The 14,430-nt window shown below is 40.6% G+C and overlaps 1 protein-coding gene across 16 annotated transcripts in view; it reads left to right on the top strand.

Moving 5' to 3' along the window:
• FAM168A (family with sequence similarity 168 member A) overlaps nucleotides 1–14,430 on the top strand; it is a 362,823-nt gene that overhangs the window by 242,020 nt on the left and 106,373 nt on the right. The window lies entirely within an intron of this gene.

Genomic DNA, 14,430 nt, shown 5'->3' on the forward strand with positions numbered 1-14,430 from the left:
CATAAGGACTGTGCACACAGGCAAGAGTTTGCAGGTTTGAAGACTTAATCTTGATGTAAAATAATATCCAGGTATATTTTACTGATGTAAACATTTCAAACTATCTTAGTATTTTTAGAACTCCCATTAATGTACTGGGATAGAAGGGGAAAACTCTAAAGCTACTGTTTTTCAATCTTCATTATATTCTAATTTTTAACTGCTGGGTTACTTTATATTTGTTTTGTGAAATTCACCCCCAGAGCCCTAGTTTCCTTCATGTCAATGAATTCCTAGCTAGGCCATCTGGTTTTGAAGTTTTATTGTTTGATTGATTAATTGTTAAAAATATGGAGAAATAATATAATTTCAAGTTCAGGGTGTTTCTGGCCCTTTAAAACACTGGCCTTTTTTCAGATTTCATATAAGCACTGATCATTTTGTATTGAAACTGGTGATTTCTCAGAGGACCTTAAAAAAATTCTGTCAACACGTTGCTGTGCAGCACCAGTTTCATTTTCAGTGCATGTTCTGGAACAATGCGTCATTCATGGTGTGTCCTGATTTTAAAATTAACATTATACGCCTAGGACATGGTTGGAAGAAAGTAACTCTTTTGGGATAATGGTTATAGTGGTGTTGGATTTTCAGTAGCCATCTGCTGACCATCAGCACTGAAAATTTGAGCTACATGCTTTGGGTGGTGAGAAATTCAATGTTTTTGGCCCCCAGCTCAAATTAGGTTGTTGCTGACTCGGGCCTGATCCGCTGGCTATTAAACTCTGTGGAAAGCTTACCATTGATTTCAATGGATCAGATACTCTTAATGGGTAAAAATTTTAAACCTTTTATTTTTAAATTTTATTTTGGGGCAGGGATACAGATTTAACTCAACATTTGAAAATTGGATTCAGGGAATACGAATCAGGTTTCTAGGTTTCACCCTAAAATTGAGCCCGTAGTTAAAGCTCTCTCCCCTGCCACCCTACCCCTCAGTTCTTTGCTATGTAATGTTATTTAATGAAACTAGCTCAGTATAAAATGATTGCAGTGCACTGGTCTTGCACTTGCACATCTAAAGAAGTTCATGAGTGTTGAACAGGCTGATATGGATAACAGCTGCTGAACTTCTCAAAGGCTGATTGACCAAAATGAGTAGGAGAATAAGACTGGAAAAAGAGGGTACATATGTAGTCTGCATGCTCTGAATAAAAATGCTGAAAATACCTGTGAACCAATTAACTGGGTATAGTATGCAGTACTTGCTAAGTGACCTGATAATTGTGCTTTTCAGTATCAAGGGAAGGGGCAAAATCTGTTATGATTTTCCTTGCCCTTCAGGAATATTTCGATGATACAATTTCTCAAATGATTAAGGGTCGGGAACAGTTTCCGTATGAGGAGAGATTGAAAAGACTGACTTTTCATCTTTGAAAAGAGACAACTAAGAGGGGATATGATAGAGGATTATAAAACCATGAATGCTGTGGAGAAAGTGAATAAGGAAGTTTTATTTACCCCCTTCACACAATGCAAAAACCAGGGGTCACTGAATGAAATTAATAGATAGCAAGTTTAAAACAAACAAAAGGAAGTACTTCTTCACACAATGCACAGTCAATCTGGGGAACTGATTGCCAGGGGATGTTGTGAAGACCAAAACTATAACAAGGTTGAAAAAAGAACTAGATAAGTCCATGGAGGATAGGTCCATCAACAGTTATTAGCCAGGATGGCCAGAGATGGAACCCCATGCCCTGAGCGTCCCTCTCCTCTTTTTCCCAGAAACTGGGAGTGGATGTCAGGGGATGAATCACTCGATCATTGTCTATTCTGTTCATTCCCTCTGAAGCACCTGGCATTGGCCACTGTCAGAAAACAGGATACTGGGCTAGATAGACCATTGGTCTGACCCAATATAGCTGTTCTTGTATCAGTCTGATAAAAGCAGATTCCCATTGAAAAACTGGCTATAAATCGCACACTTTCTTGAATGAATGATGGATATTTGAAAATTCTCCACTGGAGACTTTATATACGATCTTACAGTCATATACGTGAGAATGGACGTAGGTGCACAGTGTTAATTCTTGTGAGAGTTATTCATTTGGTGCTGAGAAACCTACACATCATTCGTAATACTAGATCAGACATAATTGATAAGCTTATTTACTTTCATTTGGATTTTAAGTAAATTTCCTTATAAAGTTTGACATCATGAGATTGATTCAATTTACTCTGTAACCAAGACAGTGATTTTACCAAGGCTGGTTAAAAGTTTAGAAGACCTCTCCTGTGGTGTGAGGCTACATTTAAAAAAAAAAAAGTCTGCATTAAAAACATGTTACCTGGGAACTAGTTTGTATAAAGTTATAGAATATAAACACACTGGGGAAGTACCTTACAGTGCACTTAAAAAAAATATAACTTGTCACCATATAAAATGTGACCTCCCTCATAAAAGGCATTTCTGGCTTGACATTTGTTAATTATTTATTTATTGACTAGTGTACGTTATTCGAGAGCCTCACATTTTGCAAGAACTCTAGTGAAACTTTAATCATCAACAAGTGCTCAGAATTACTACACTGGAAAGTCCTGAACTGAGTTTTAACTAAGGTACAGTCAATTGCTTAACGACACCTGGATTCGATATTAAAATTATTTGAGAGTTCAGATAACCAAGCGTAGTCAGTTTATTAGTTAAAGACAAAGCAGGACAACACAAAAAGGAGGCATACATACCACTGCTTCTGGGAACCAGTCATTCTCGCAGGATTCAGTTCACCTTATTCAGAAGGTCTCCTTCAAAAGTATGCACCCAAGATTAACTATGTTTAAGTACAACTGCTTACAAGTTGGAGAGCACTCTCTATGTCACCCACCAGTTTGTAGTTGTTTTTCTGCACTGTCCTCTGCCTTCCTTATCTGTGTTTTGGATATCACATTCCAGGTATCAATGGGTCGTCTAAGCACTCCCTAACTGAAAAGGTCATACGTTCATTCATATTGCTTCTCAGTGGTTTAGTATTTTTCAGCCCAACTGTTGCAATGTTATGGGATAAACCTTGGTGTGAAAGAACAGGTGTGAACAGCATTCTGGGGGGAAACAATACAATTCACAGCATACCACTCAGCATAACTACCCAACATTGACTTATATATATTAGTGTTGTGTGTGTAATACACATCAATGTGGTATGTAATACACATAATATATATGTTGGCTAATGTGAGCTAGGACATTCAGTAAATAGGCATCTTCCTATCAGCAGAGAAATTGTTTAAAGTGACTTGTAATAGGAATTGTTCAGATTCCCTTTGTCACTGTGCCTGGTATGGCAATATTCCACTGAGAATGCCAGATTCAGGACAGACTGCAAGAAGTATGGTAGACATACCCGGACACGGCTGGGTTATTCTATAATTAGATTTCATCCAGACAGTAACAAAAATGGGCTCCTGTATCACCACAAAAACAATGAGGAGTCCTTGTGGCACCTTAGAGACTAACAAATTTATTTGTGCATAAACTTTCGTGGGCTAAAACCCATTTCATCAAATGCCTGGAGTAGAACATACAGTAGGGAGGTATAAATACACAGCATATGAAAAGATGGGAGTTGCCTTACCAAGTGGGGGTGTCAGTGCTAATGAGCCAATTCAATTAAGGTGGAAGTGGGCTATTCTCAACAGTTGACAAGAAGGGGTGGAAATCACTGTTGTAGTAATCACTTTTTTGCTAATGAGGCCAATGTAAACAAGGTGGCCCATTTCAAACAGTTGACAAGAAGGTGTGAGTATCAGCAGGGGAAAATTAGTTTTTGTAGTGACCCATCCACTCCCAGTCTTTATTCAGGCGCAATTTGATGGTATCCAGTTTGCAAATTAATTCCAGTTCTGCAGTTTCTAGTTGGAGTTTGTTTTTAAAGTTTTTTTGTTGAAGAATTGCCACTTTTAAGTCTGTTGTTGAGTGTTCAGGGAGATTGAAGTGTTCTCCTACTGGTTTTTGAATGTTATAATTCCTGATGTCAGATTTGTGTCCATTTATTCTTTTGCGTACATGGCAGAGGGGCATTGCTGGCACATGATGACATATTTCACATTGATAGATGTGCAGGTGAATGAGCCCCTCATGGTATGGCTGATGTGGTTAGGTCCTATGATGGTGTCCCTTGAATAGATATGCGGACAGAGTTGGCACTGGGGTTTGTTGCAGGGTTTGGTTCCTGGGTTAGTGGTTCTGTTGTGTGGTGTGGCCTGTCTCACAAGGTCTGTGAGAGTGAGGGGATCGTCCTTCAGGATAGGTTATAGATGCTTGATGATGCACTGGAGAGGTTTTAGTTGAGGGCTGTAGATGACGGCTAGTGGCATTTTGTTACTTTCTTTGTTGGGCCTGTCCTATAGTAGGTGACTCCTGGGTACACTTTTGGCTCTGTCAATTTGTTTCTTCACTTTACCAGGTGGTTATTGTAGTTTTAAGAACGCTTTATAGAGATCCTGTAGGTGTTTGTCTCTGTGTGAGGGATTGGAGCAAATATAGTTGTATCTTAGAGCTTGGTTGTAGACAATGGATAGTGTGGTGTGGTCTGGATGAAAGCTGGAGGCATGCAGGTAAGTATAGCGGTCAGTAGGTTTCCGGTATAGGGTGGTGTTTTTGTGACCATCGCTTATTAGCACTGCAGTGTCTAGGAAGTGGATCTCTTGTGTGGACTGATTTTTCAGTTCCTGGAAAAATCATGGAGCAGGTCCTCAGGGAATCAATTCTGAAGCACTTAGAGGAGAGGAAAGTGGTTAGGAACAGTCAGTATGGATTCACCAAGGTAAGTCATGCCTGACTAACCTAATTGTCTTCAGTGATGAGATAACTGGATCTATGGATGAGGGGAAAGCAATGGATGTGTTATTTCTTGACTTTAGCAAAGCTTTTGATACGGTCTTCCACAGTATTCTTGCAAGCAAGTTGAAGTATGGGCTGGATGAATGGACTATAAGGTGGATAGAAAGCTGGCTAGATCATCAGGCTCAATGGGTAGTGATCAATGGCTCCATGTCTAGTTGGCAGCTGGTATCAGAGTGCCCCAAAGGTCACTCCTGGGGCCAGTTTTGTTCACTCTCTTCATTAATGATCTGGAGGATGGCAAGGACTGCACTCTCATCAACTTTGCAGATGACACTAAACTGGGAGGAGTGGTAGATACGCTGGAGGGTAGGGATAGGATACAGAGAGCCCTAGACAAATTAGAGGATTGAGCCAAAAGAAACCTGATAAGGTGCAACCAGAACAAGTGCAGAGTCCTGCACTTAGGACGGAAGAATCCCATGCACCGCTACAGACTAGGGACCGAATGGCTAGGCAGCAGTTCTGCAGAAAAGGACCTAGGGGTTACAGTGGACGAGAAGCTGGATATGAGTCAACAGTGTGTCCTTGTTGGCAAGAAGGCTAATGATAAGCTGAATAAGTACGGATATTGCCAGCAGGTCGAGGGATGTGATTGTTCCCCTCTATTCGACATTGGTGAGGCCTCATCTGGAGTACTGTGTCCAGTTTTGGGCCCCACACTACAAGAAGGATGTGGAAAAATTGGAAAGAGTCCAGTGGAGGGCAGCAAAAATGATTAGGGGGCTGGAGCACATGACTTATGAGGAGAGGCTGAGGGAACTGGGATTGTTTAGTCTGCAGAAGAGAAGAGAGAGGGGGAATTTGATAGCTGCTTTCAACTACCTGAAGGGTGGTTCCAAAGAGGATGCATCTAGACTGTTCTCAGTGGTACCAGATGACAGAACAAGGAGTAATGATCTCACGTTGCAGTGGGGGAGGTTTAGGTTGGATATTAGGAAAAACTTTTTCACTAGGAGGGTGGAGAAGCACTGGAATGGGTTACCTAGGGAGGTGGTGGAATCTCCTTCCTTAGGGGTTTTCAAGGTCAGGCTTGACGAAGCCCTGGCTGGGATGATTTAGTTGGGGATTGGCCCTGCTTTGAGCAGGGGGTTGGACTAGATAACCTCCTGAGGTCCCTTCCAACCCTGATATTCTATGATTCTATGACTGGTCCAGACTGAGGTTGATGGTGGGATGGAAATTGTTGAAATCCTGGTGGAATTCCTCAAGGGCCCCCTTCCCATGGGTCCAGATGATGATGATGTCATCAGTGTAGCGCAAGTAGAGTAGGGATGTTAGGGGGTGAGAGCTGAGGAACTGTTGTTCTAAGTCAGCCATAAAAATGTTGGCATACTGTGGGGCCATGTGGGTACCCATAGCAGTGCCGCTGATTTGAAGGTATAAATTGTCCCCAGATCTGAAATAGATGTGGGTGAGGACAAAGTCACAAAGCTCAGCCACCAGGTTTGCTGTGACATTATCAGGGATACTGTTCCTGTTAGCTTGTAGTCCATCTTTATGTGGAATGTTTCAGAGTAGCAGCCGTGTTAGTTTATATTCGCAAAAAGAAAAGGAGTACTTGTGGCACCTTAGAGACTAACAAATTTATTTGAGCATAAGCTTTTGTGAGCTACAGCTCACTTCATCGGATGAATGCATCCAATGAAGTGAGCTGTAGCTCACGAAAGCTTATGCTCTAATAAATTTGTTAGTCTCTAAGGTGCCACAAGTACTCCTTTTCTTTTTGCGAATACAGACTAACACGGCTGCTACTCTGAAATTTGTTAAAAAAAAAGGAAGAGAAGAGAGTTATTAAATGCTAAAAGGAATTATATACATTTCACATAATTTCAGAGTCTGTAGATCAGAATTGTAGCAGTGATGGTAAATTTCCTGGTTTGCACAAAGTTTCTCTGGATCATCCAAAAGATTCGAGTCCAAACGACAGTTTAGGTGGTAGAGTCTGTTAGAGTCCTTCCATGAATTATCCAGCTCAATCCAAGTCTTTGCTTGGAGATCTCCATCCGATGGCTTAAACTTTCCGTGTTTAAAGTTTAGCAGACTAGAGATGACAGGATTGTGCCCAATGCCTCTCTTTTATAATTGAAACAAGCTGCCAGGCGTCTTGAGTGCAGCATGTGTTGGAAGATTTCTCTTTGTTGAGCCCACAATGACCCATCCTTTGAAGTTAACATTGTATTTCCTATTCATACACAGGTAATCCCTCTACATTGATTTACATAAGGCAATTGCGGGTTACTCATTATAACAGGGATAGATAAGATGAAGACAATGTAAGTGATATCATTAGTTCGTGCAGTATTTATACATCTTTGATCTTAAGGTTGATTGAACACAGTTGCATACATAATGTAAAGGCAATTAAGACATGAAAAGGATTTAGCATCTAAAAGCCAATTTGGTTACATTGGTAAACTTCTAACAGGATATAGGTACACAGACAAACACATTTAGCATCTATCCTTGATTCCTGTTACTACAAATGAATGGGTTAGTGATTGCCAGTCTATTTAAGATTTCTTGATACCACACACAAGTCAATTGTCCTGATTACAATGGCAATATCACTTGTTAAGCTATAAGGGTCATATACAGATTAGCTGGTTTGTCAGTGTCACACCATGGACTTGGACATGTGCCAAATGTCCTCTGTAACAGGTGAAGCGGAGGGGTTCAGTCTTCTTTTGTTTAGATCCTATGACCCACAGTTGTCTTTGAATCTCCACCTCCTGACCAGTTTGACAATTCATCAAGCACTAAGCCAGCATAAGAACATAAGAAAGGCCATACTGGGTCAGACCAAAGGTCCCTCTAGCCCAGTATCCTGTCTTCCTATAGTAGCCAACGTCAGGTGGTTCAGAGGGAATGAACAGAACAGGTATTCATCAAGTGATCCATCCCCCGTCATACATTCCCAGCTTCTGACAAACGGGCTGGGGACACCATCCCACATCCTGGCTAATAGCCATTGATGGACCTATCCTCCATGAATTCATGTAGTTCTTTTTTTAACCCTCTTATAGTCTTGGCCTTCACCACATCCTCTGGCAAGGAGTTCACGAGTTGACTGTGCATTGTGTGAAAAAATACTTCCTTTTGTTTGTTTTAAACCTGCGGCCCATTAATTTCATTTGGTAACCCCTAGTTCTTCTGAGAAGGAATAAATAACACTTCCTTATTTACTTTTTCCTCACCATTTATAATTTTACAGACCTCTATCATATCCTCCTTAGCTGTCTCTTTTCCAAACTCAACAGTCCCAGTCTTTCAAATCTCTCCTCCTATGGAAGCTGTTCCATACCCTTAGTAATTTTTGTTGCCCTTCTCTGTCAATTTTCCATTTCTAATATATCATGTTTGAGATGGGGTGACCAAAAACTGCACACAGTGTTCAAGATGTGGGCGTACCATAGCTTTATGTAGTGGCATTATGATATTTACTGTCTTATTATCTAAGCATGCCCCTGTACCTCACCTTTCCTGTCACTATCCCTTCTTACCCCATGAGCTGACAATCCAACCCCCCTGCCACATCCAAACCTCATGTCAGTCCTTGTTATTACAAAACACACACTCCCAGTTCTTTGCTAGTTGGTCTTTTGTCCTTCACTCTGTGCCCAGGTGTCAGTAATCTCACATCAGACATGGAACCCTGCTGAAGCCAGGACCCAGCCTAGAGGGTTTTGTAAATGGCTGTTTGTTGTTGTTCTACAATGTGTGGAATTGCAGGGGTTTTAATCTGAATGTTTGATATCCCGAAGGGTTTATATTAATTTTGAAAATAATGTAATGTAGCTTTTAAAAGATCACCCTTATTGAGTGGAATATGACACCACCACCTCCCTTTGGCAGGCTAGTTTATATAAGGTTGTGTGGACGAAGTGAGGTCACCTGCCTGCTGTGGTGGACTGGAAGTCAGCAATCCAAGCTGAGTTGGATGTTACGAGATCTAAAAAGAAAATATAGTTTATGTCCTGTGATACTGTCCTGACTGCCTGTTGGATCCTTTCTGCACACACTGGTATTGCAAATATTGAGGGGAATTTGACATTTAAAAAATTCAGTGGCAAACAAATACCTCTTGCATTTCAAAGATCTTTTCAACCTTCACAGGGGACCTCAGATGATCCTTCAGTTCTCGACATCAGAAATTGTACACCTTAATGAACACACGTAGCCAGATAAAAGTGGTTTATGATTTTTCGTGAACAGTCATATTTGGCATGTTTCCTATATGCAACAGCCCATATTGACTGAGTGTACCAAATCTAACAAATCCAGTTCAGTGGGAACATGAAAGTAGTAATTAATGTATTACAAGCTTCCATATTACAAATGTGTGTGTGACTTGTGTGTTACTCTCATGATAGCTTTGGCCAGTCAACTCCTCTCTTCCTGGGTTTGTGGCATTAGACAGTGGCCATAACATGACCTATAGTGTTGCGGTGATGGCAGTTTTCTCTACTACCTTGCTTTACAAAGTTCCCTAACTAAGGCTATGTCTACACTACAACCAGGATCGACACTCTGAGATCGATCCACTGGCAGTCAATTTAGTGGGTCTAGTAAAGACCCGCCAAATCGACAACAGATCATTCTCCAGTCAACCCCTGTACTCTACCCCGATGAGAAGAGTAAGGTAAGTCGATGGGAGAGTTTCTCCCCCCAATGGTGTAGACCCTACAGTAACTCGACCTAAGGTATGTCAACTCCAGTTCCGTTATTCACGTAGCTGAAGTTGCATAGTGTAGGTTGACTTACCGCAATAGTGTAGACATAGCTTTAGTTTTAACAGACTTCCTCAAGAACGACAACAACATGAAGTGCAAATTCAGTATGGCCCGTTATACCTGTGGCCACTTGAACTGGACTTTTTCAATATTCTTCCTTTAGAGCTCCAGGTGGAGAGTGCTTTTCTGTGTCCCTGCATGAAAGGGAAAGTGGTTATGCAATGGAGTTTCACAGTGGGATAAGCAGCATTTATACATGTAGTCCATCCAGAGTCAGGAGGACACTGGCCTACATCTGGTGTCTACAGAATGGACTGTGATACAGAATCTGTGTTGCATCTTCCATCCAACTGGTGATGCCACTAAGTTGGGTTGATTATGGTGATGCTGATATCAGCCAAGTGATGCCACTCACTTTTCTGCTGGAGAAAAAACTTTTCTACATGATCCATCATCATGAGCAAAGATATGGGAAGATGATGCTAGTGGTGGATTACAGCACTTGGCAGACACTGCAGAGTACCTGACAAATCAATGCAATATGGAGAGAGGAGCACTACAATCCAGGTTCCTCGTTCCATAATGTAAAAGCACCATTAGTAAAGACACTCCTGACCAAAACCAAACTATTGACAGCTCTGATTGAGATGACTTTTTCTTTTGCTTGTCTCCTTACAGAAGATAGTCACTCATGCTAGTGATGTTTCACAGAAAAATGACACTTCCCAGAGCAAAACAGCCTCCAAGAAATTGTAGGAATTTTCAGTTTCATTTATTACTATTTTTTTCAGTTTCACATGCCTCCTATATTGAAAATAACTGAAGGGGTATTTTTTTCCTCCCTCTCTTATAGCGTATTGCAGTGAGGCGAGCTAATGGAAGCCTTCTATTATTAATGGCTTTTTTCTACATTAGTATTTTCCTTGAATACTGTGCAAGAGACTCACTTGAATAGGCCCTTTCCTTTGTTTGTATAGCACAGCATGATTTAAAAACTCCATGTGGCGTGGGTTCTGCTGGTAACCCCTATGCATGTCACTGTTTTGCTTTCCAGCATGTAACTAGTTGCTTTTGATTTTTTTTTTTAAAAAAAACTACATATACATTGACTAATACTATAGGAGAAGATTGACACTAAACATCTAATTTTATTTTGCCCAACACAAATGTCTTTCATTACTCAAACTTTTGAGGCTCTCCCCCCTTTTTTTTTGATGCAGTCTGGTACTGCCCATGGAGATGAGCTGCTGATTCTTTTCCAGTCTCCAGGACATGCTGTGGGAAGTGTTATTTTTAAATCAGTTTTACTACCTGGAGCATAATGAATCATTATGGATTTGTGATGTTCTTAACAATCCAGTTCTGTAGAGGACTCAGCTTCCAGGTTTTAGTTCTTGAGATTCTATTTAGAATGCAGCTTGAAGTCCCAAGACCCCTTTAGGACAGTAAATTAAATCATGAAACCTCTCCTGAGTGGTCTAACGAGAGGATCTCCTCTCAACTTGCTGATAGCAGTCTATTGGGTCAGAGGGATTTGTATGGGAACTGATTGCAGCATACCGAGCTACTGCTAAATGAAAAGGTTTTCTTTTTCAGAATCCCCACTCTTTTAACCTACACAGTGAACAAATATATATCTTTGTATACTGGTGAAACAATTCATCAAAAGAAAACATGTAGTCAGCAAGGATTTTCCTCAACAGATCATATATAGAGCAAGAGACCTAAACAAATTAACATAAGCAAGATAGAAGTAACAGGATGCTCCCCCAGCCTGCAGTTTAAACCAGTCTTATGAACCTGTGGCTGTGTGGAGTCCTGACTTTCCCTGCACTGACTTTTCCTGTGCACCTCTGTAATGAGAGGGAGAAACTGAGCTCACGTTAACCTTATGGTGACTAGGGAATAGCTATGGCTTGTGGCCCCTACACCTTATCACAAAGTTTCATAAAGACCAGTGGTTCCCAGGGTGTGGTCTGTGACGTATTTGCTTCCGGTCCCCAGAGAGAACTCTAGTCACATGATGCTGTATCTCCTCGTTTCCAGCTGCTGTACTGCATAATTTCCTTTCCCCCCATCCTTTCTGTCTTGTCTGCTTACATTGTCAGATCTTTGGAGCAGGGACTGTCTCTTACTATGTATATTTATTTGTACAGCACCTGGCAAAACAGGGCACTGATCTCAGTTGAAATCTTTTAGGCGCTGCCACATAATACTGCTAATATTAGTATTAGAAGCTAAAAATACATTAAATGCTTTCCTGGTGCTACCTTTCTGTGTAAGCAATTGATGATGTTGCCACAAAGATGTTAGGCTACGGCTATACTAGAGAACTTACTGATGCAGCAATGCTGCTGTAAACTCTCTAAAGTAGTCACTCTAAGCCAATTGGAGAGAGCTCTCCCATTGACTTAATTAATCCACCCCCAATGAGTGGCAGTAACTCTTCCATTGACATAATGTTGCCCACACCAGTGCTTAAGTCAGTGTAACTTATGTTGCTCAGGGTGTGGCTTATTCACACCTCTGAGTGACATAAGTTATACCGATGTCAGTGGTAGTGTAGAACAGTGGCTCTCAACCTTTCCAGACTAAGGTACCTCTTTCAAGAGTCTGATTTGTCTTGTGTGCCCCCAAGTTTCACCTCGCTTAAAACGTACAAAATCACACACAAAAATACAAAAGTGTCACAGCACACTATTACTGAAAAATTGCTGACTTTTTCATTTTTACCATATAATTATAAAATAAATCAATTGGAATATAAATATTGTGCTTACATTTCAGTGTACAGTTTACAGAGCAGCATAAACAAATCATTGTCTATGAATTTTTAGTTTGTACTGACTTCACTAGTGCTTTTTATGTAGCCTGTTGTAAAGCTAGGCAAATATCTAGATGAGTTGATGTACCCCCTGGAAGACCTCTGAGTAACCCCAGGGGTACATGTACCCTGGTTAAGAACCACTGGTGTAGACATAGTCTTAGTCATCGGTGGAAGAGGGGAGAAGGTCCACACAGTCATGAATGGCAGGGAGGTGTGTGAATGATCAGGAATGGGAGGGGAGGTGTCCACAAGACAAAATGCGGGTCTGCCCCATGGAAAAAGTTTGAGAGTCCCTGATTTAGACCATTCTTTGCCATAGGTTTTGTGTATACTACAAGAACTATAGCAGCATAACATTGCGACAGTGCTCAGGAGTGTAGATTTTTCACACCCTTGAGCGATGTAGCCATGTCAATGTAAATTTTAAGTGTAGAGTAGGCCATAGATACAGTGTGACCTTAAGTAAATAAAGTAGGTAAAATGAGGCTCAGAAGGTATCTATAAAACATGCTGCTTCCCTAACTTAGATATGGCTGTGAGAGTCTCTCAATGTGTGTAATGTGCTTTAAGAGCCCTTAAAGAAAGGGTCTAGAGACGTACAAAAGAAGCCAATAGAGTTTTCAAATTTATTTCTATGCAAATTCATCTATGTATAAGAATTTAAATAAAGCTTAAAATCTTTAATAATAATAATTAATAAAAGAATGTAAAGCACCTCAAAAAATTCTCTCTTTTTTGGGGAAAAATAGCTAGCAGAATGAAGTGAAACTTTAGGGCAGGTTTACAGTGTGCATGTACTGCATTTTGTTTGTCATGTGTCCTTCTGAGAGCTTCACTTCAGACTTCAATCATACAAAAATTCTGCCTATAAAATGGCACTGAAAAAATAGGAATGTGATTGTGTATTATTTTTGGTGCACTGTCATCATGTGCAGTGCTTTATGAAACATGGAAAAATTATGTCCTTGCTTCAATGAGCTTTCAGCCCAACTCAGCCACATACAATACATGGGAAAACAGTCTATAGCAAGTGAGGAGATCAGTGGGCTGCTTTTGATCATTTGAGTTTGTATGTATCAACCCAGTATCAGAATACCATGGGGCTTCCTATCCTGTAGTTGGAATGATTTTACTGTTACTTGGTATGTTTTCGGTTTGAACAGAAAGGTGTGTATGTCCTGAATATAGATCTACCACCTCTGCAACACGTTCACGTATGTATTTCCGGAAGGCTTGTATATTTGATATAACTTCATAAATATTTTAAAATGTGTGTAGCTAAATCTCTCCTGTTGTTTCCTATGAATCAATGATACTCCTATAATGTAATAATTTGTTTTGTGGTCTAGTGCCGCAGTCTAAGGGTGCCTGGGTGATCTAGGTAGAGCAGGTTTTGAACATGGTGCTGACCTCCTCCTTCTTGTTTCCAGTTACTAATGCATTAAAGACAGCTAAAAAGCAAACACTATTCCTATTATTTTTTCACATGAGCAATTCACTGTAGTTGCTATGCACCAATAAATGGGGAGCAGAATGTTTTGCATGATAGCAAATGAACAGGGGGTGATCTGTGCAACAGTCGCTTTACTGAGATGTAGGCCACTCTATGAAAATATGTGAGGACCCCTGGTCTAGTGATAAAATATGTTTTTTTCTAAAAGATCTGCTGTAGGAATTATTTTGGGGATGTTCTGTGCCCTGTTTTACAGGAGGTAAGATTAGAGGATCACAATGGTCCCTTCTGGCCTTGGAATCGGTGAATATGTATTGGAAGCCAGTGCCTAGGTAGGGTCTATTTCTGGCCTTGCCACTGACCTGCTGTGTGACCTTCAAAATGTCACCTAGCTTCTCTGTATCTATATTTACCCAGGTGTTAATGCCTGCCTAACAGGAGTGTTGTACAGTCATATGTTTACAATCTGTTTTGAGATTCTTAGATGAGCGGTGTGATATACACCAAAAGGAAAGTTGCAGTGAGACAATACTACACT

The sequence above is a fragment of the Dermochelys coriacea genome, chromosome 1 (genome assembly GCF_009764565.3).
Source record: "Dermochelys coriacea isolate rDerCor1 chromosome 1, rDerCor1.pri.v4, whole genome shotgun sequence".
NCBI lineage: Eukaryota > Metazoa > Chordata > Testudines > Dermochelyidae > Dermochelys > Dermochelys coriacea.